At 44.0% G+C, this 21,477-nt stretch overlaps 1 protein-coding gene and 1 pseudogene across 2 annotated transcripts in view; both read right to left on the bottom strand.

Annotated features, from left to right (window-relative positions):
• Nucleotides 1-21,477, bottom strand: part of LOC310661741 (uncharacterized protein) — a 173,020-nt gene that overhangs the window by 17,524 nt on the left and 134,019 nt on the right.
• LOC310661809 (vomeronasal type-2 receptor 26-like) lies at nt 8,251-19,574 on the bottom strand (annotated as a pseudogene). Its single transcript, XR_014515504.1, has 6 exons — nt 19,276-19,574; nt 17,857-18,139; nt 16,278-17,132; nt 15,276-15,503; nt 10,142-10,268; nt 8,251-9,219 (listed from the first exon to the last, which is right to left on the bottom strand). The product of XR_014515504.1 is annotated as a vomeronasal type-2 receptor 26-like (transcript).

The raw sequence follows: 21,477 nt of genomic DNA, 5'->3' as shown, positions 1-21,477 counted from the left end.
CCTATTTATGACCTTTACGTCATCAACCCTCCCATCTCGACTCATGGAGATAAAGGATACCCTATGGTGGTTCCATTCTCTCCGCCCAGTGAGGGTATTTAAGGACGAAACTAGGAGGCAATTGGTCCCTTGCATAGAGTCAGAGCTAATGTGGATAAAGGAAACCAAGCTCAACACTAGAAATACTAATTGCCCGAAGGAAGAAAAGAACTTTGTAAGCCTAGAATTATAAGACCTGAAGAAGAGGCTAATGAGTATAAAGACTGAGATTTCTACCCAAAATATAAGGACAGTAGAGCCTAGAGCACAATATTTAAAGACGTCCAACAGCTCTTTATCCCATAGAAAGACATCAGTGCAACTCCCTGTTCCCTTTTCAAACGACACCAAATTAGATGAGGAATTTGGCGCCTCCGACATTTCTATGGCAACAACACCTAAAGAACTCTATGTTGCTGACAATCTGGAGATATCCAGCACCAAATCTACATCTGGACCTTTGCATAATGTTCCAAAAACTTATCAGAATGATCAGCCTTCTCTACTGTACTCCTGGCGAGACAGGATGGACAGATCTTCCGAATTCAAATCTGGCTCTTTGTTGGCCAGTGATCCACATTTTATAACACATACCTCATTAATACTTCTGCAGCCACAGATAGAACCAACAATCCTCCAATTAACCCAGGAGGGAGAGGGGGATTGACAGTTAATGAAACACCATGGGACTGTCTCCCCCGCTTGGGGTGTGGTTGGTTGGGTTTTATCTTCTAGGGATACTTACCCTATCAGACCTCCACCTCTTTCCCATACCATTTTGACCCAGGAGTCCTGGCCCAAGGATGACTTGTTATTGAGGACATGTTACCCATCTATTGGGGAAGCTAGTATGGGATCTGGGATTTCCACAATTGAAGGGCTAGGGAGGAATGGCGGTGGGGCTAGATATCTCTATCGGCGAAGGGTTTCGAGATGCAGTGATCCTCGAACCCCTTCCAATCTACGCCCCATCACAAGGGATGAGGGTAAGGAGAGCAAGGATTACACACCTCCATCATTGGGGCTGTGCAATGCCAGGTCCATAGGCAACAAAACCACCACCATGTGTGACTTTTTTGTCTCGCAGGGGATTGACCTGGCTTGCGTGACGGAGACCTGAGTATGGGAAGGCGAAGTAGTCTCCCTACATGAGATAACACCCCCAGGTTTCTCTGTCCTCCATCAATCGCGGACTGTGGGTCGGGGGGGGGGAGGAGTAGCGTTGTTATTCCGGGAGGATTGCTCTTTCAGAGCTCTGCCATCACCGGCGATCTCCGGCATTGAATGTGTTGGTCTCGTGTGGGGCACCAAGGAGAGCTTGGCTGTCTGGCTGGTGTACCGACCACCCAGCACACCTGCAGCCACCCTGTCAGACCTGCTGGAGGTGGTGGCGGGCTGGGCCTTGGAGTTCCCAAACCTACTGGTTTTGGGAGACTTCAACGTCCATGCCGATGCCGCTCCCTCCTCACAGGCTCTGGACCTAGTGACTTCCATGGCAACACTAGGGCTCTCCCAGTTTGTTTTGGGCCCCACTCATCAAGCAGGCCACACGCTGGATCTGATCTTTGGGGCTGGCATAGATGTGATCATGCTCCCCGCTGTGGAAGTGCCATGGTCTGATCACTACGCTCTGAAAGCCAAGATTGACTTCCCGCTCCTCCCTGGCTCGGGTGGCGAACCTATTTGGGCTCGTCCGCGAAAACTGATGGATCCTGATAGATTCCGACAAGCCTTGCGGAACCCTGCTTCTCCTGGTGACTCATTAGATGACCTTGTTGAGGACTGGAATAACCGGCTCTTGGCAGCCATTGATGAGATCACGCCTAAGCGCCCTCTGCGACCCCGTCGAAACCGGGCCCCTTGGTTTACTGAGGAGCTCTGGAAAATGAAGCGGGATCTCAGACGGCTAGAGCTAGTATAGTGACGGACTCGTGACGGAGCCTCAAGAACATCTTATAGGACGCTTATGAAAGCCTATGAGATGGCTATGAAAGCTGCTAAGAAATCTTACTTTGCAGCTTCCATTGCATCCGCTAGCTCTCGCCCGGCACAACATTTTAGAATAATTAGGTCAATAACGTCCTTAGGAGGACAACCAAATTTAAGCACAAATTCAACCCACAGCTGTGAGGCATTCGCGAGCTTTTTTGCGGAGAAAGTCCTGTTGCTCTGCTGTGACCTCCCTGCCAATTTAGATACAGTGACTGAACTGGAGGCCCCTCGACTGACTTCAGGTCCAGTGTTGGCCCATTTCGATTGGATACTCCCTACTGATGTGGATAGATTCCTCCAAGTTGGTAGGCCCACCACCTGCCTCCTTGATCCGTGCCCGTCTTGGCTGATTAGGGAGTGTCCAGATGTTGCGCGGACCCCCCTGGTTGAAATTATCAATTTGTCCCTTGACACGGGGACATTCCCAGGGGAACTAAAGGAAGCAGTGGTGTGTCCACTCTTAAAGAAAACTTCATCAGATCCCTTAGACCTATCCAATTACCTCCCAGTTTCAAATCTTCCATACCTGGGTAAGGTAATTGAGAGAGCGGTTGCTGAACAGCTTGGTAGGTTTCTGGGGGAAACATCGGCATTAGATCCATTTCAGTCTGGTTTCCGTCCTGGTTTTGGGACGGAGACGGCTCTGGTTGCCCTAACAGATGATCTCCGTAGACAACTGGATCGAGGGGGGTCAGGACTGCTGATCCTTTTAGATTTGTCAGACATGGTCGATCATGATCTGTTGGACTACCGCCTCGCAGACGTGGGGATACAGGGCATAGCCCGTAACTGGTTGTGCTCTTTTATCTCTGGTCAGGGACAGAGGGTGGCACTAGGGAGGGAAATGTTGTCGCGCTACTCCTTGGTGTGTGGAGTGCCGCAGGGCACAATTCTCTCCCCGGTGCTTTTTAACATCTTTATGCGCCCCCTTGCCCAGATTATCCAGAGCTTTGGGCTGGGCTGTCACCAATATGCTGATGACACTCAGCTCTATCTGCTGATGGATGGCCACACCGACTCGGCCCCGAACACACTGACCAGATGCTTGGAAGCTGTAGCTGGATGGTTTCGTGGGAGCCGATTGAAACTAAATCCTTCAAAGACAGAGGTCCTATGGCTAGATCAGGATGGCATGGGGATGAGGGACGAACTCCCTTCTCTTGCGGGGGCCCAATTAGTGCCATTGCCTTCCATTAAGAGTTTGGGTGTAATCCTTGACGCCTCCCTTTCCATGGAGGCGCAAGTTACAGCAACAGCCAAGGTGACATTTTTCCACCTTCGCCGCATCAAGCAGTTGGTCCCTTACCTTTCCCGCCCCGACCTGGCCACAGTGATCCATGCGACGGTCATCTCCAGGCTTCACTACTGTAATTCGCTCCAGTGGGTACAGAATGCTGCAGCGAGGCTCCTCACGGGGTCTCTGCCATGGGAGCATATTCACCCAGTGCTTTTCAAGCCACACTGGCTCCCGGTGGAGTACAGGGTCAGATTTTGACCTTTAAAGCCCTTCACGGCCTAGGACCCTCGTACCTACGGGACCGCCTCTCCTGGTATGCCCCACAGAGAGCCTCAAGGTCCATAAATAACAACACCCTAGTGGTCCCAGGCCCTAAGGAAGTTAGATTGGCTTCAACCAGAGCCAGGGCCTTTTCAACTCTGGCTCCGGCCTGGTGGAACGCTCTGCCTCATGAGATCAGGGCCCTACAGGATCTGATTTCTTTCCGCAGGGCCTGTAAGACAGAGTTGTTCCGCCTAGCCTTTGGCTTGGAGCCAATTTTATTCCCTTCCTCCCTCTCTTTCTTTTTCCTTTCCTTCTCCTCCTGCGATGAGGCTACATTTTAATATTTTAATGTTCCATTATTTTAACGTTGTATTTTATTTTTGTTTTTAAGTTGTAATCATTCATTTGTTTTTATTATTGCTTGTAAGCCGCTCTGAGCCCGGCCTTGGCTGGGGAGGGCGGAGTATAAATAAAAAAAATATTATTATTATTATAAGGAAGTTTTTAAAATGTTTCATATTTTATTATGTTTTTACATATGATGGAAGCCGCTCATATTGGCTGGGGCAACCCGGTAAGATGGGTGGGGTATAAACAGCAAAATTATTATTATGCAATGGGATATCCCTATGGAGGGGTTCCATCATCAGCTGAACCTGAGACACCAAGCTAGTTAGAAGATTCACTTCTCAGAACTCCAGCAGAGAGAAATGGCCAGTATGCCTAAGAATGGGGGAAAGGAATGGCGACCTAGAGCAGACATGTTTCTATTATGCTGATAGCTTAATGTCACGTGACAGCTTGATGCTACGCATTCTATTTACTGTAATTGTACAAAGCACACTGGGAACACTTTTTGTGAAGGGCAGAATCACTCTCCTTCGTCTCTTACAACTATTTCTCTATTATGCAAATCCTTTCTAGATAGAAAAGATTGTGATGAATGAGTGTGGAAATCCCCATGGCAGCATCTTACCTGGGGAATCTTGTAGATGCCCAATATGTTTGCCAGGTAGATGGAGGTATCCAAGTCCAGTCCCCCAATAACTGCCACCAGGTGTTTCTGAATGTTGCACTTGTAGTTGGGTATAAGGGTAGAGGGAAGGTTCAGAGCTGCCCGGTACGTCATCCTTTCATCAAAATAATTGTCGTAGATGTGGAATCCCAGTGTAATATTAGGTAAGATCCTGGGGTTCTCATTGATCTCCTTGACAGCAAATACCAAGGCCAGAATATGCTGGTAGTTCTTTGGCACAACACTGCAATGAGAATTTTATGCTGTATCATTGGGAGATAGGCTATGCATTTTTTCCCCTAAGGGGTCTCTTAAATGATTATTCAAGTTTGAATTTCAAATGATGACTGTGTTTGGTTTCAATATATTTTTAAGAGTAATTTTTTTGGTAGCTTCTCATTTACAGTAAATATGAACTAAATTGAATTCCCCCCTTCCCAATAACGGAATATTGATATTTACTTTGGGGTTCATTATATACTTGACAACACTTTTTGAACATCCAAGAGATGCTCTTGTTGACACCAGCCTCTTTCATACCAACTTCCCTAAGCCTCCACTCCTGTCCAGTTCACACACAGATTAGTTTAGCAGCTAGGTACAATCTGCCTCTGACTGTCAAACTCCTCAGATTATATTCTTGGCTGCTTGGACAGCTGAGCTCATTTAAGAAATGTGCTTTTATAATGTTCTTCTAATAAGAGGTGAGCAGAATTTTAGCTTCATCTAGGGCTCATTCAGACTTACACCTCCCTCAGAACTTCTCCCAAGTGACTGTTAACTGACATTTCTTCACTGATCACTACCTTCAGCTGAATACAGTCAGCATGTATCTAACCCAGGCCCTCTCTAGAAATATGAAATGCAGTCAACTAGCCCAACATAGATGAGAACATCAGGGGCTCTTGGAGCACCACCTCAATGGAAAGGTGAACTATTAAGACCACTCGCAGGAGAGTTTCTGAGGTGAAGATTAAGAACAGAGAAGAGCTTTCCATTTTAAACTACGGAGGTTTGGTCTGTGAGTCCTCCCCTAGTTAAACTCTCCTTGGAAGAGATTTGGTGGGATGAGAGGAGGAGAGCACACATCAACAAGACCAGGCTCTCTCATCACACTGACACATTCAGATCTGCATCTCCCTTCTTCCAAGCCAACTCCTCAGCTTTGTAAATGCACCCCACCACCTGCCTTGAGGTAAATCCCACTGAAATCTGTGGAACTAGCTTCTGAGTAGGCCTAGTTAGAGCTAGGGGATATTTTCAGTATCATCTGATTATTCGACATTTGAAGTGTTTACAAGGTATTTAGAAGCTGCTGGGTAGTTAGCCTTTCTTTGAAGTTTTCTTCGTCAAAAGCAGTAAGGAGGTGGGAAGCAAGTCCGCCTACAATAAGATGACCAGCTTGGTAGTATTCATGTGGAATGCTGGAAAGATCATGGACGGTGCAACTCGTGGTATGTTTGCACACCAGATGTGGCAGACGAAAGAGAAGGGGCACAATAAACAGCAGCAAACTGAAGCACATATTCTTTCTCATCAAACAGCATTATTTCCATCCAGCACATGAGCCTTGCTTCACAACCACCCTCAGTACAATATTCTGCCTTATCATGAACATCACTTCTCTAACAATTCACAGATTAAAATCCTATTTTACAACTTGACGAAGAGAAAAGTGAAAATCCTTTCTCTTCTATCTCTTGCTTAAAATGGCAAGAAGATGTTATAATACCCATGTTTTGACATTGGTTAGTATTCTCTGGAAATCTACTGAGACATTATCCAAGGGAGACTTAGCTATGCGGAGAGTGATAATTACAGCTGTGATGATAACACGCTCTCTTTACATCAGGAACATCAGAAAATGACCCAAAAACAAACAAACCCCTGCTTCTGATTTTTCATCCAAAGTGGTTTCTGTCTGTTTATGGGACGACAAAAGAGCATGCAGAATTAACAGCAATGAGGAAGAGAAGAACAGTGGGCTAGTCTCTTATCAATGCTGACCAGTGCAAATAATTAATCTGGCCTCCCAAAATTTCCCAAATGAACACCAGTTCATTAGTTTTCAAGAATTACCTCGAGAACAGTTGCTGTAATTTAAACTCAGTAGCAGCCTTTGAACAACCTCTGTAAAAAATCCATGCAAAAGGAAAAAGACATAGATATCTTTACTTTATTACTAAACAAGTAGATAAGCTAATGCAATAGGTTTAAAATGAATGAAATATGGAAAGGATGGGAGGTCAGGTGCTTTGGATGAAAATTTATTCTTAAAGTGTTTATATTTTATCTGATTTTTGATTAGTCAGTTTATTGATAATGAATTTAAGTTTATGTTGTACAGATGTAAGTAAGTATAATAAAGCATAATTTAAAAGCAAAAAGAGAGAGTTTTGTAGGTGGTTTGCATTGGTAGAAAGGAAAAATAGGAATCAAAAAAGAAGAATCATCTGGATGCCAAGATCCAGGTTTGGGGAACGAACATTTTGGTGAGAGATTCCCACAAACAACTATTTGTGTTCCTGACGGAAAAGCACCTCACAACTAGTCAGGGGGACACTATATAGAAGTAATAAACAAAAAGTAGTGTGTGGTGGTATTATATTTTCTAATAAAATGGAGCTGAATTTCACTCATGTTCAAAATGCTTTTACTCCAAAATATTTCATCAGAAGCATCTCCCTTGCCAATCAGAAGGTCACCCATTTGAATCCCCGCGATGGGGTGAGCTGCCGTTGTTCGGTCCCAGCCCCTGCCCACCTAGCAGTTCAAAAGCACGTCAAATTGCAAGTAGATAAATAGGTACCGCTCCAGCGGGAAGGTAAATGACGTTTCCGTGCACTGCTCTGGTCCACTAGAAGTGGCTTAGTCATGATCACAAGACTGGCCACGGGACCTGGAAGCTGTCTGCATACAAAAGCCGGCTCCCTCAGCCTATAGAGCGAGATGAGCGGGCAACCCCAGAGTCGTGACTGGACCTAAGGTTAAACTTTTAAGTTTAAATAAACACGCCAGGAATAGTCTAGCATATCAAAATAATTTAATTAATACCCAGTTATGGAGGGAGAGTGTTGGAGAGTTCTCATGGCTTGTGAGGGCAGAGACTTGAGGTGCAGCAGGGGGTTGTTTACGCTACTCAGCCCCCCCCCACCTGACAGCTAATGTGCATAGACAAGCAGCAGAAGCAGCAACTTTTCCACACATCCTCCACTCAGCCCCCAAAATTCCAGAGGTGGGTATTTTAGGTGCAGTATTCTTGATCTGGAATAAAGAGAAAGCAGCAGAGAAGACATTCAAAGGGTTTTAGAGGGTGCTCCCCACTTATCCAATCTTCATTTATGTGGGGGGGGGGCACTTGAACATAACCCCCAAGTAAGTGGGACTCGCTGTACTGAAATCTCTGAGACTGGTTAATCATGACAGTAGCAACTCTACAGAAACCTTACCGAGGGGGGGGGGGACCCAGAAAGGAACAAGCCTTTTTTTAAAAAAATGCTTCTTAGTATATTGTTTTTTCTTGTTCAGTTTCTAATCAATTACCATCTGAGGTTCTAGTCAGGTCTCAATATTTTGTGGTACTCATAAAAGTTTTTTTGTTCCCAAATAAGCCTTAGTGTTAAAACAAGATGAGGGGCTCCTGTCTCAGAGAATTCATAGGGGTTTTTAACATAGCAATTGCAACATGTAAAATACAACATAATTTAATGATAAAGATAGATTATATTGCTCAAAGTTTGGTGGCAAAAAACCAAACGATGATGGTATAATTTATTATTTCCTCTTTATTAACTGCTCCTTGCTGTTCAGATCAGGCCTCAACACAATGATGTAGCATTTGGGAGCAAAGATGGAGCCCAGTATCCCAGCACTGGAGGCCAAGATGGAGAAGATCTCCACAGCCACCATGTATTTCCCCTTGGTGCTCAGGTACACTGGAACAAAGGAGATCCAAACACTACAAAACAACAACATGCTGAAGGTGATGAATCTGGCCTCATTGAAGCTCTCAGGCAGTTTCCGGGCTAAGAAGGCCACTACAAAGCTGACAATGGCCAAAAAGCCCATGTAGCCCAGGACACAGTAAAACAGGGCAACTGACCCTTCGTTGCAGCCTAGAATGATTTCTCTCATCATTGAGTGCATGTCAGAATCAGGAAATGGGGGAAGATTCCTAACCACACACTGCAAATGCCTGCTTGGATAAGGGAACAAGAAATCACAATGGTGTTTCCAAGTCTTTTCCCCACCCACTTCCTCATTCGGGATCCTGGTTTGGTGGCCACAAAGGCCAGAACCACCGTGATTGTTTTGGCCAGAACACAAGAAACAGTCACTGTGAAAACAAGGCCAAAAGCCATTTGTCGGAGCAGGCAGCTCACTCTTTCTGGAGGGCTGAGGAAGATCAATGGGCAGAGGAAGCAGAGCAGGAGGGAAATGAGGAGAGTGTAGGTGAGGTCCCGATTGTTTGCTCTGACGAGTGGTGTGTCCTGATGTTTAATGAAGATGACTAGGACCACCACTGTGAGGAGAGAGAGAGAAAGAGCAAAAATTGCTAAGCTCATCCCCAGAGGCTCTTTAACAGACAGGAAGCTGGTGGTCTTTGGAATGCATTGTGATTGTTCCATGTTGGGATAATGATCTTCTGGGCATGCAACACAGTCATCCATATCTGGAGAGAACATAATACTTTCAGATTTCAGATGTGTTGCAAAGCAACTACTAATGGTGTCAGTATAGAACTCATAAGCTTAAATTAGATATATCACAGATATTTCCAGAGTAACCAGATTGAGAGTGATGCATGAGAACCCCACCTCAGCACTTTGTGTTGAGTCAAGTGCAGAGGCGGAGCTCCTTGCTCTGACACGCAGAGCGGCATGTGGGTGGGACTAGCCAGTCCACAGAGGCAGGGCTAGCAGCCCACATGGCAAGCGTCCCTATACACCCTCCGCCCAAGCGGCAAGCGTGGGGGGCGTTGCTAGCTGCCCATGCAGCAAAAGTCCAAGGGCGCTGCCAGCACGGTGAGCATTGGGGGGGAGGGTGGTGTGGCGATGTCAGCCCCCTCAGGGGTTACACCCAGGGCGGTTCACACACCCCACACCCTCCTTCCTCCGACAATCGTTGTGTGGGGTGTCCTGTGATGGCTTACTAGCTCCCCATAAACCATGTTGTGCACTTTAGATGGACAAAGTTGGTAAGTACAAATACAAATCAGCCTTTCATTATAATTGTTCAGAACAGGAACTCAGGAATGTGTAATCCCAACTCAGATCTCTGGTCCGTTCAGCTCAGCATTGCCTGTATTTTAACATTCATCATGGGTGTCAAATCCTTTTTTTGGGAGGGGGGCGAGGACAACGTCCATATTCCTTTATGGGGGCTGTGTGCCAGTAGGGATGGAGGAGAAACTTGATTTTGTTGACATTTGGATGGGAAAGTTATGTAAATTGTACTTCTTGACCAACAGAAAGCATAATAGAGTTTCCCTGAAAAATGGTGCAGTTCTCCAATCAAACAAAATGTACAAAAATGCATATTTCCATAACTTTTCCATAATTTCTAACATTACTTATGTTTGAAAAGTTCCTTACCTTTCTCAGATGAAATCATTCCTTGAGGACATGGAGCACAATCATAGCAGCAGAATGGCTCCCCCTCCTTCTTCTCCTTGCTGGAACCAGGAGGACAACTTGGGTTACACACAGAAAGGGGTGGAATCTGCCCATTTAAATAAACACTTAAACATTTTAGCACACAGAAATCATTAGCACTTTTTGTTTCCTTTTTCTTCCAGCCAGCAGTAGAAAGACACTAAACTACTTATTCGAAACTCAGTGCCAAGCTACTCATTTTGTGTTAGGAAAAAATTATACTTCATTATATCACTGTGGAAAAGAGGACTGCGAGGAAATGGAATCTTATTTGAGTGATTGTTACATACCCTGAGTACCCTAAGAAAATCGGCAAGGTTTGAATGCACCTGTATTGATATTTGAATTACAAATGGCAATTGTCAGGGGACTGCCATCAGGAAGTGGGGAGGGAGGCAGGGGGATATAGAGAGCCTCCAGTGATTCTGAGAAGCAGCTCCTTCTCTGGCAGTGGAGAAAACCACAACTCCAGCAGAGCCAAGGGGGAAGGGAGTAGCTGGGTGAAGGGAGGGCTCAAAGATGCTACAGAGAGCCCAAGCGCCTCACCTAGCCCGGCCGGCCAGGAAGCACACACGCCACTTCCGTCGCCCTGCTTGTGTAGATGGGTGAAACGTAAGGAGGGGAGGTAGAGATTTGAGGTGTCTAAGTTCTTATGCTGGGGGAGAAACCAGAAAGGGGCACTCCCGGAATCTGCAAGTGACTAAGACAGACATTAACTTTGGAGTTGTGCACCGTAAATAGTTTGCACCAATAAAACCTGAAAAAGACAGGTCGGAGTCTGGTTACTCACGAGCAACCACCTGCACATCTGACAGCAATAAATAGAATGAAGATGGGAAAAACACCCGGGCCATATGGACTTACGGCACTTTATTATAAAGAGTTTCAGGATGCACTTATTGACCCACTTATGCACAGCATAAATAAAATTTGGATGACTGGAGTAATTCCTGCTTCAAGGAAGGATGCATTTATTACCCTGATCCTTAAACAGGATAGTGACTTAGCAAAGACAAAAAATTACAGACCTATTTCTTTATTGAAATTTCAGACCTATTTCTTTATTGAACTGTGACTATTAACTATTTGCTACCATTGTAGCTAGCAGACTAAAAAAGACTAAAAAAAAGTCCACGGAGACCAAGCCGGGTTCCTACCAGGCCAACAAATGAAGGACAATGTAAGAAATACAATTAAGAGTATTTGGAAGTGAGAAATGAACAACAGGCCACATTAATATTTTTAGAGGCAGAGAAAGCCTTTGATTATATTTAATGGTCATTTTTTATTAAGGTATTAGAGAAAATGGATGTAGGTAATTCTTGCCTGGCTGCAATTAAAGTGATCTATACCGATCAATCCGCAAATATTTTAATAAATAATATTCCTTCATACAAATGCAAAATAGAAAAAGGAACAAGACAAGGGTGTCCCCTATCTCCATTGCTGGTTATTTTGACATTAGAAATATTGCTTCAGAATATAAGGACAAATAGGGAAATTAAAAGTATTGAGGTGGGATACAGAGTCTATAAATTAATAAATATAAAATATGCAGGGATTTATGATATGTAAAAGAAACCATGGAAAGAGAAGAAGGGAAGTCATTGATATTATAAGGATGTCAAAATGAGTGTTTTAAATTGCTAAACAAAATTTAATTAAGAAAAATACATGAAAAAATAATAATGCTGAAACTTACCACGTTTGAGCCCCTTTCAAGCATTCAAGAAGAATGCATGAGGATGCAAATGGGGAAGAGGATTGAGAATTCATCTTCACCAGCACAGCTCCTATTGTCCCCATGTTGTTGTTTGGTCATTTACTCATGTCTGACTCTTTGTGACACCATGGACCAGAGCATGCCAGGCACTTCTGTCTTCCACTGCCTCCTGCAGTTTGGTCAAACTCATGTTTGTAGCTTTGAGAACACTGTCCAACCATCTCATCCTCTGTCGTCCCCTTCTCCTTGTGCCCACAATCCTCTCCAACATCAGGATCTTTTCCAGAGAGTCTTCTCTTCTCATGAGGTGGCCAAAGTATTGGAGCCTCAGCTTCAGGATCTGTCCTTCCAGTGAGCACTCAAGGTTAAAGAATGGATAGGCTTGATCTTCTTGCAGTCCATGGGACTCTCAAGAGTCTCCTCCAGCACCATAATCCAAAAGCATCAATTCTTTGGCGATCAGCCTTCTTTATGGTCCAGCTCTCACTTCCATATATCACTACTGGGAAAACCATAGCTTTAACGATACAGACCTTTGTCGGCAAGGTGATGTCTCTGCTTTTTAAGATGTTGTCTAGGTTTGTGATTGCTTTTCTCCGAAGAAGCAGACGTCTTTTAATTTCATGAATTCTGTCACCATTTGCAGTGATCATGGAACCCAATAAAGTAAAATATCTCACTGCCTCCATTTCTTCCCCTTCTATTTGCCAGGAGGTGATGGGACCAGTGGCCACCATCTTCGTTTTTTTGATGTTGAGCTTCAGACCATATTTTGCACTCTCCTCTTTCACCTTCATTAAAAGATTCTTTAATTCCTCCTTACTTTCTGCCATCAAGGTTGTGTCATCTGCATATCTGAGGTTGTTGATATTTCTTCCGGCAATCTTAATTCATATCCAGTTCTAACTGTAGCTTCTTGTCCCACATAGAGATTTCTCAGGAGACAGATGAGGTGATTAGGCACTCCCGTTTCTTTAAGAACTTGCCATAGTTTGCTATGCTCAACACAGTCAAATGCTTTTGCGTAGTCAATGAAACAGAAGTAGATGTTTTTCTGGAACTCTCTAGCTTTCTCCATAATCCAGTGCATGTTTGCAATTTGGTCTCTGGTTCCTCTGCCCCTTCGAAATCCAGCTTGCAGAGTTATCGGTCCACATACTGCTTAAGCCTGCCTTGTAGAATTTTAAGCTTGCTTAACCTTGCTAGCGTGTGAAATGAGCGCAATTGTGCGGTAGTTGGAGCATTCTTTGGCACTGCCCTTCTTTGGGATTGGGATGTAGACTATTCCTCTCCAGTCTTCTGGCCACTGCTGAGTTTTCCAAACTTGCTGGCATATTGAGTGTAGCACCTTAACAGCATCATCTTTTAAAACTTTAAATAGTTCAGCTAGAATATCACTTCCACTGGCCTTGTTATTATCAATTCTTTCTAAGGCTCATTTGACTTCACTCTCCAGGATGTCTGGCTCAAGGTCAGCAACCACACTCCAATTTTCTTGATTTTTCCCATTCTATTGTTTTCCTCTATTTCTTTACACCACTCGTTTAATTTTGATGTTGCCCACCTGGTGATGTCCATGTGTAGAGTTGTCTCTTGTGTTGTTGGAAAAGAGTGTTTGTGATGACCAGCTTGTTCTCTTGACAGAACTCTATTAGCCTTTGCCCTGCTTTGTTTTGAACTCCAAGGCCAAAATTGCCAGTTGTTCCTTTTATCTCTTGACTCCCTACTTTAGCATTCCAATCCCCTATAATGAGAAGAACATCCTTCTTTGGTGTCATTTCTGGAAGGTGTTGTAAGTCTTCATAGAATTGGTCAATTTCAGTTTCTTCAGTACCGGTAGTTGGTGCATAAACTTGGATTACTGTGATGTTAAACGGTGTGCCTTGGTTTTGTATCGAGATCATTCTATCATCTTTGAGATTGCATCCCAGTACAGCTTTTGCCACTCTTTTGTTGACTATGAGGGCCACTCCATTTCTTCTACAGGATTCTTGCCCACAGTAGTAGATACCATGGTCAGCTGAACTGAATTTGCCCATTCCTGTCCATTTTAGTTCACTGATGCCCAGGATGTCAATATTTATTCTTGCCATCTGATTTTTGACCACATCCAGCTTACCAAGGTTCATGGTTCTTACATTCCAGGTTCCTATGCAATATTTTTCTTTACAGCATTGGACTTTCCTTTCGCTTCCAGGCATATCTGCAACTGAGTGACCTTTCGGCTTTGGCCCAGCCACTTCATCAGCTCTGCATCTACTTGTACTTGTCCTCTGCTCTTCCTCATTAGCATGTTGGATGCCTTCTGACCTGAGGGGCTCATCTTTCAGCGTCATAACTTTTATATGCTGGTTGTTTTTGTCCATGGAATTTTCAAGGTTGTGGGACATTGAACGCCAGGAACTAACAGCAGCAGCAAAGAAAACATGCTCCGCTCTTAACTTTCAGCTTTCTTGGGCACATGAAATTAACCACAATTATCTTGAATTTTTGCTCAATACTCAAGAAAGAAGGGCATTTTCGCTGGCCAGGTTTAATTCAAATCCTTCAAACCTCCTATGGGGAAGCTTCTCGAGAATGGTGGAAGGAGAAAGAATTTGCCCATGTGAAGACCATCAGATGGAAACTCTTACACATATGGTTCTTAAATGTAAACTATATGTTGATCTCCGCCAGCAGTTCCTAGGTATCTGAAGAAGTGTGCATGCACACCAAAGCTCATACCAATAAAAAACTTAGTTGGTCTCTAAGGTGCTACTGGAAGGAATTTTTTTTATTTTGTTTTGACTACAGCAGACCAACACAGCTACCTACCTGTACCTTACATGGTAACAATCAAAACAATATCAACCCCAGATCAAAAGGTGAGAGATACTTTAATCTGACAATAAACTGGGAGAAGAGGTATGTTTTCACCTGGCGCCTAAAGATATGTAGGGAAGAGAGCCTCCTTGGAGGGGGACAGACTGATTTTTAAAAAATTCTTTTGCCCCCATTGTTTGAGTTTTCCAAAATCTAATAAGTTCATTTCCTCATTCCACTGTTGGTGAGAAAAACAGCTACCCACAAACTCCATAGTCCCTGCTTCCTTCCCATCGGAGCAACAAACACCTTATTCTTGACAAGAGACTCATGATATACCCTGGGATAGAGAGACACACAAGCTAACAGTCACATGCATGCCATATCCAGATGCAGGACAAGCCTGGCCATGGGTGTTATCCTGGTCAAGATGGGCCATTGGACTGACCCAGCAAGCTTTTCTTTTGTTCTTATGTAGTGCAGAGGAAAATCTAAAAATGCAATAATATTGTTTTCCTATATTTCATGGAAGTAGGAATTATGCCCCACCTGGTGAAAGCTTCTGTGCCAAACCATTCTGTTGTCATCAATGGAAAGTTGCTGGCCTGGGGTGGCTTGCATATCCACCCTTCCAACCTTAACCCTCACAAAGGAATTATTTGGAAAAGTGACCAGGTTGGTAATATCAAAGCCAGCTTCTACTTCCCTGTTCTCACCAAAAGATACAGTTTCTCCAGCAGAATTGTTGAAGGAGACAGTCCTGAGGAAGGGATGGAGCTGCATTGGAAGAAAAATAGTAACTGTGAAGTAATGCATATGTCTCTCCTTATTGGCACTCACGATGCCTCCTGTTTGTCTGCACTCTGTTTCTATACCAATATTTTAGGAATTGTAGCCATTATTGTAACCAAGCTATGTTTGACTGCCTGCACAACTGACTGCTGTATGGAAAAGCACATGAATCAGACATTTGAAGAGCTTTGCAAGTAAACAATGTATAACTTATTAATTATGCGACCTGTGGGATGTTTTGGGATCAACTAGAAGGGGTACATTTTAAGGTTTAAACGCCTACATTTCATGCCTTTATTTGCTGCATGAGTTGCCGTTTTAATTCTCTTCTGGGGTTCTCTCACCAAAGAGTCCAACAAGAATGACATTGTTTAGCAAGCTCAGCAAAAACTAAAAAAACATGTTTTAAATCCTCTTCCTTACTGTTCCCCATCGCATTTCCCCAGCCACAGCTACCTTTTTCTCCAGGTCCCCCGGCCTCTCCCTGCCAGCTCTCTCCTACAAATCTCAGTATAGGCACGGATTCTCCATGTAACTTGTATTTAGAGGGTCCGCCTTCACTAACAGGTTCTCTGCATGCAAAGGAAGATGCTCACACAAAAAAGGGGACAGGTCTGGTACTTCACTGTCTTACTCCATGAGTAGCTTTTCTGCACACAAGGCGAGAATGTGCTCTTACACTGCAGCTTGAAATATTTCAGGGTACTGTTTTACATATCACTGCCTATGTCAAATAAATTATATCTCATGAGGCATTACCTGCCAAGGCCAAAGCTCCCGCATCTCTACTTCCACCGCTGATTTGTATTTGGTCCTGGACAAGAACATAGCATGTAAAGCATGTGCCATTGCATAGACAGCATTGTAAAGACTGTAGCTGTGGCCAGACATGGTCATCTCAAAAGCAGACGAAGTGAGATTCTCCAGCTTCTCCTCTCCAGTGCAGGTTCCACTGGCCTGTTCCTCTGTACCGGACTTTGGAAATAAACAGAGAAATACCTGTGCCCAGAATTGCTTGAGAAAGCCATTTCCATTTGCCTGAAAAGGATTTTGTGCCTCAAGAAAGGCTTTGAATCCTTGCACCACATTTGAATGAACCGAAAAGGAGAGGGAACCCTGGAAGACTTGCATATCCACGTTCATTTGATAGGTCAATGCTGTGAAATCCAGCTGTGCCATCAAAATCCACACCTTGCCCCCAGAGGTCTTGGCCACATTTTCCAATTCACCAAGAGCTACTATGTTTCTCAAGGTAAGCATGGACTTTGTTCCTCCATAGACAACCACCACCTGGGCTTCACTTTCCATAATAACTTGATAAATTTGGATCCAGTAGGGATACATGACATAATACTCAGCCAAATATGTCGTTTTCAGGTTTGTCTCTGTGAAGGCCAAGCAAATGCCTTTCTGAGACAACAGAGGTTTCAGGGCCTGAATAAATCTCTCTCCACTGTCACTTTCTCTAGCAAGGAATCCAACCCAAGTCCAACCAAAGTGCAGAAGTAACTCAATAATCCCTGTGTGCTGATGGGCTTCATTGGGCACCATCTTGTAGAAGGAAGTGGATTGGCTTTGATCAGCATCCTCTGGAGAAAAGGACCCATAAGTGAGCTAAAAGGAAATATAGTAGCACCATGTATTATTGCAGAAGGACTGGGTATGTGCATCGAAGGCATATCCACATAGGAGGCAAAATGAGCCAGTTGCCTTAAGAAGGCAGGTTCCAGAAAGCTGGGAGGAGTGGCAGATTGCACCCTGTGTTTCTCAGCCACCACCTCCTTCTCTGCCACCCCTGCTTGCCCAGTTTACTGAGCTCCTGCTTTCCTCCCCTCCTTTGCTTCACCACAGCATTTCAGCTCCTGATCTCATGGCGTCTTCCCTTCCTCTCTCAAACCACTAACACACAGAATTTGCATCAAGTGTCACAATGCGTCAGCAGCTGACTCCTGATAGGCAGGCTTCCAGCTTTGCAAGAGAGCAGCTTCCGTCTCCAACCAGTAGGCCATGGAGCAAAGGTGAGAGGGTGTCAGTCGGCAACATGGAATTTGGATACAAGTTTCTAGGTGTGTGTGGACAAGGAAGTGGGGTGAGATGAGCACTCTTCCACCATCCCATTACCTTCTCTTCATCCATAGGCTACCTAGAGCAGAAATGCTTTATTATGCTGATAGCTGGCAGCTTGATGCTATTTAACTGTGCAAAGCACACTGGGAACACTTTTTGTGAAAGGCAGAATCACTCTCCTTTGTCTCTCACAACTATTTCTATATTAATAGAAATCTGGATAGAAAAGATCATGGTAACTTTATGTGAAATCCCCAAGGCAGTATCTTACCTGGGGAATCTTGTAGATGCCCAAGATGTTTGCCAGGTAGATGGAGGTATCCAAGTCCAGTCCCCCAATAACTGCCACCAGGTGTTTCTGGGTATTGCACTTGTAGTTGGGACTAAGTCTGGAGGGAAGGTTCAGAGCAGCCTGGTAGGTCATCCTTTCATCAAAATAATTGTCGTAGATATGGAATCCCAGTGTAATATTAGGTAAGATCTTGGGGTTCTCATTGATCTCCTTGACAGCAAATACCAAGGCCAGAATATGCTGGTAGTTCTTTGGCACAACGCTGCAACAAGAATTTTTTGCTGTATCATTGGGAGATATGCTATACATGTTTTAAACAGGCCTCTTTATGATTCTTCAGTATTTTAGTGGAAATGGTGCCCTAATATACAGTGGTACCTCAGGTTAAGAACTTAACTCATTCTGGAGGTCCATTCTTAACCTGAAACTGTTCTTAACCTGAGGTACCACTTTAGCTAATGGGGCCTCCTGCTGCAGCCACGCCACTGCCGCACAATTTCTGTTCTCATCCTGAGATGAGGGGTCCATCATATACAGGGTTAGTCATTTAAAAGAGGCCCCATGGAACATGTGTGCTCTGTATCCATGTGGCCTCTTTTAAAGGACTCACCCTGTACGTGACAACACTTTTTGAAGATCCAAAAAATCCTGCTGCTCGCACCAGCATCTAAATACTTTTCTCTCATACCAACTTCCCTAAGCCTCGCTCCTGTCCAGTTCACATACTCCTCACATTAGGTTCCTGGCTACTTCGACAGCTGAGCTCCTTTAAAAATGTGCTTTTATAATGTTCCCCTGGTAAGAATTGTGCAGAATTTCAGCTTTATGTAGGGTTCATTCAGACTTCCCCTAGACCTGCCATTTACCTCTGGAAAAATCTGTTCTTTACCACTTAATTGGAACTCATACCTCCCTCAACACTTCTGCCAACTGACAGTTAACTGCCATTTCTTCAGTGATCACTGCCTTCAGCTGAATACAGTCAGAATGTATCTGATTCAGTCCCTGTCTAAAATATTACATTCATCTAGCCTGACGTGGATCTTTGAGCCCCACCTCAAAGGGGAGGTCGATCCTTTAAGACCCCTCACATGAGAGTTTCTGAGGTGAAGATACAAAACAGAGAAGGGCTTTCCATCTTAAACTAGGGAGGAATACATTGTATGGGATGTGGGAAGGAGAGAACACATCAACAAGACCAGGCTCTCTCATCTCACTGTCAGATTCAGATCTGCATTTCCCTTCTTCCAAGCCAACTCCTCAGCTTTGTAAATGCCCCCCACCATCGGCCTGGATATAAATCCCCCTGAAATCAGTGGAACTAGCTTCTGAATAGACCAGGTTAGAGCTGCAGGATATTTCAGTTTTAATTGATTATTTGACATTTCAATTATTTACAAGGTATTAAGAAGTTGATGGGTAGTTAGCCTTTCTTTGAAGTCTTCTTTGTCAAAAGCAGCAAAGAGGTGAGAAGCAAGTCCACCAACAATAAGATGACCAGGTTGGTAGTATTCATGTGGAATTCTGGACAGATCATGGACGGTGCAACTCGTGGTCTGATTGCACACCAGATGTGGCAGATGAAAGAGAAGGGGCACAATAAACAGCAGCATACTGAGGCAAATATTCTTTCTCATCAAACACCCTTACTTCCATGCAGCACATGAGCCTTCCTTCACAGCCACCCTCAGTGCTGTATTCTGCTTTGTCATGAACAGCACTTCTGTAACAATTCACAAATTAAAATCCTATTTTATAACTTAAGAAAAGAGTTAAAATCCTTCCTCTGTCCTCTCCCTTTGTTAGAATGACAGGAGGAGGTTATAATACTCATGTTTTGACATTGGTTAGTATTCTCTGGAAATCTACTGAGACATTATCCGAGGGAGACTTAGCCATGCTAGGATGATAATTATAGGTGAGATAATAACAAGCTCTCTTTACATCAGGAACATCAGAAAATACCCAAACATAATAATAACAACTCTGTTTCTGATGTTTCATTCAAAGTTCTTTCTGACTGTTTCTGGGACAACAAAAGGGCATGCAGAATTAACAGCAATGAAAAAGAGAAGAACAGCGGGCCAGTCTCTTATCAATGCTGACCAGTGCAAATAATTAACCTGACCTCCTAAAAATCTCACCTGAACACCAGTTCATTAGTTTTTTGATCATTATACCAGGACCAAAGAATGGTGAAAAGGACTGAGTTCCGTAGGTGGCTTGCAATGGTAGCAAGGAAAAATAGGAATCAAAAAAGAAGAATGCTCTGGATGCCAAGATCCAGGTTGGGGACACAAACACTTTGTTGAGAGATTCTCACAAACAATTATGTTCCTGATAAGAAAGCACCTCTAGTTGGAGAGAGAAATATATAGAAGTAATAAATAAAATGTAGTGAATGGTGGTATTATATTCTCTAATAAAATGAAGCTTAATTTCACTCATGTTCAAAATGCTTTAACTTCAAAATATTCAGAAGCATTCTGCTCCATTTTATAACATTAAAAATACCAAAATTGTTATTCATTGAATTTTCAGTTTAAAAACCCCCACCCTACCAGGAATGGTCTAGCATATATTGCCCATAACCACGAGCATCCCCCACTGCACACCAATAATAACTACCATATGTTGTAGCATACAAGATGACTTTTTATCCCTGGAAAATCACCCCAAATGTCGGGGGTCGTCTTATACGCCAGGTATACACGTTGGGAAGGAAGAGAGGGAGATGGTGAGCAGAGGCGCCCCTTCTGCCGTTGCTCCTCCTCCCTCCCCACAGAAGGGGGCGCAGAAAGTCCTTCTGAGCGAGGCGCTCGCCTACCCGCCAAACGCCTCGCCTCAGGCTGCTGCTGCTGCGATGTCAGAGGCAGCGGAGGGGTGCACGCTCTGCCCCTGGCGGTGCTCAAACTCGATAACTCTAAAATTCTAAAATTTAACAGCAAAAGTTGGGAGTCGTCTTATACGCCCCTAATACACCCCCTAATACGAAGGAATCTACACTAAATAGTTATGGAGGAAGAGCGCTGGAGAGTTCTCATGGCTTGTGAGGGCAGAGACTGGAGGTGCAACAGGGGGTTGTTTATGCTACTCAGCCCCTGCCCCCCCACAGCTAATGTGCATAGACAAGCAGCAGAAGCAGCAACATTCCCACACATCCCCCAGTCTGCCCCCAAAATTCCAGAGGTGGGTATTTTAGGTGCAAGTATTCTTGATCTGGAATGGAGAGAGAGCAGCAGAGAAGACATTCAATGGGTTTTAGAGGGTGCTCCCCACTTATCCAATCTTCATTTATGGGGGGGGGCACTTGAACATAACCCCCAAGTAAGTGGGACTCGCTGTACTGAAACCTTAGAGAATGGCTAATCATGACAGTAGCAACTCTACTGAAACTTTACAGAGAGGAAAATAACCTAGAAAGGAATGAGACTTTTTCTAAAAAAAGAAATTGCCTCTCAATGTATTATTTTTTCCTGTTCAGTTTCTAATCAATTACCCTCTGTAGTTCTAGTCAGGTCTCAATCTTTTATGGCACTCATGACAATTTTTTGGTTTCCAAATAAGCCTTAGGGTTAAAACAAGATGAGGGACTCCTGT

This window comes from Podarcis tiliguerta, assembly GCF_965153285.1.
Source record: "Podarcis tiliguerta genome assembly, chromosome: 13".
Classification (NCBI taxonomy): domain Eukaryota; kingdom Metazoa; phylum Chordata; class Lepidosauria; order Squamata; family Lacertidae; genus Podarcis; species Podarcis tiliguerta.
Note: the sequence above shows the minus strand (reverse complement) of the source record. Positions and strands in the feature narration are given on the sequence as shown.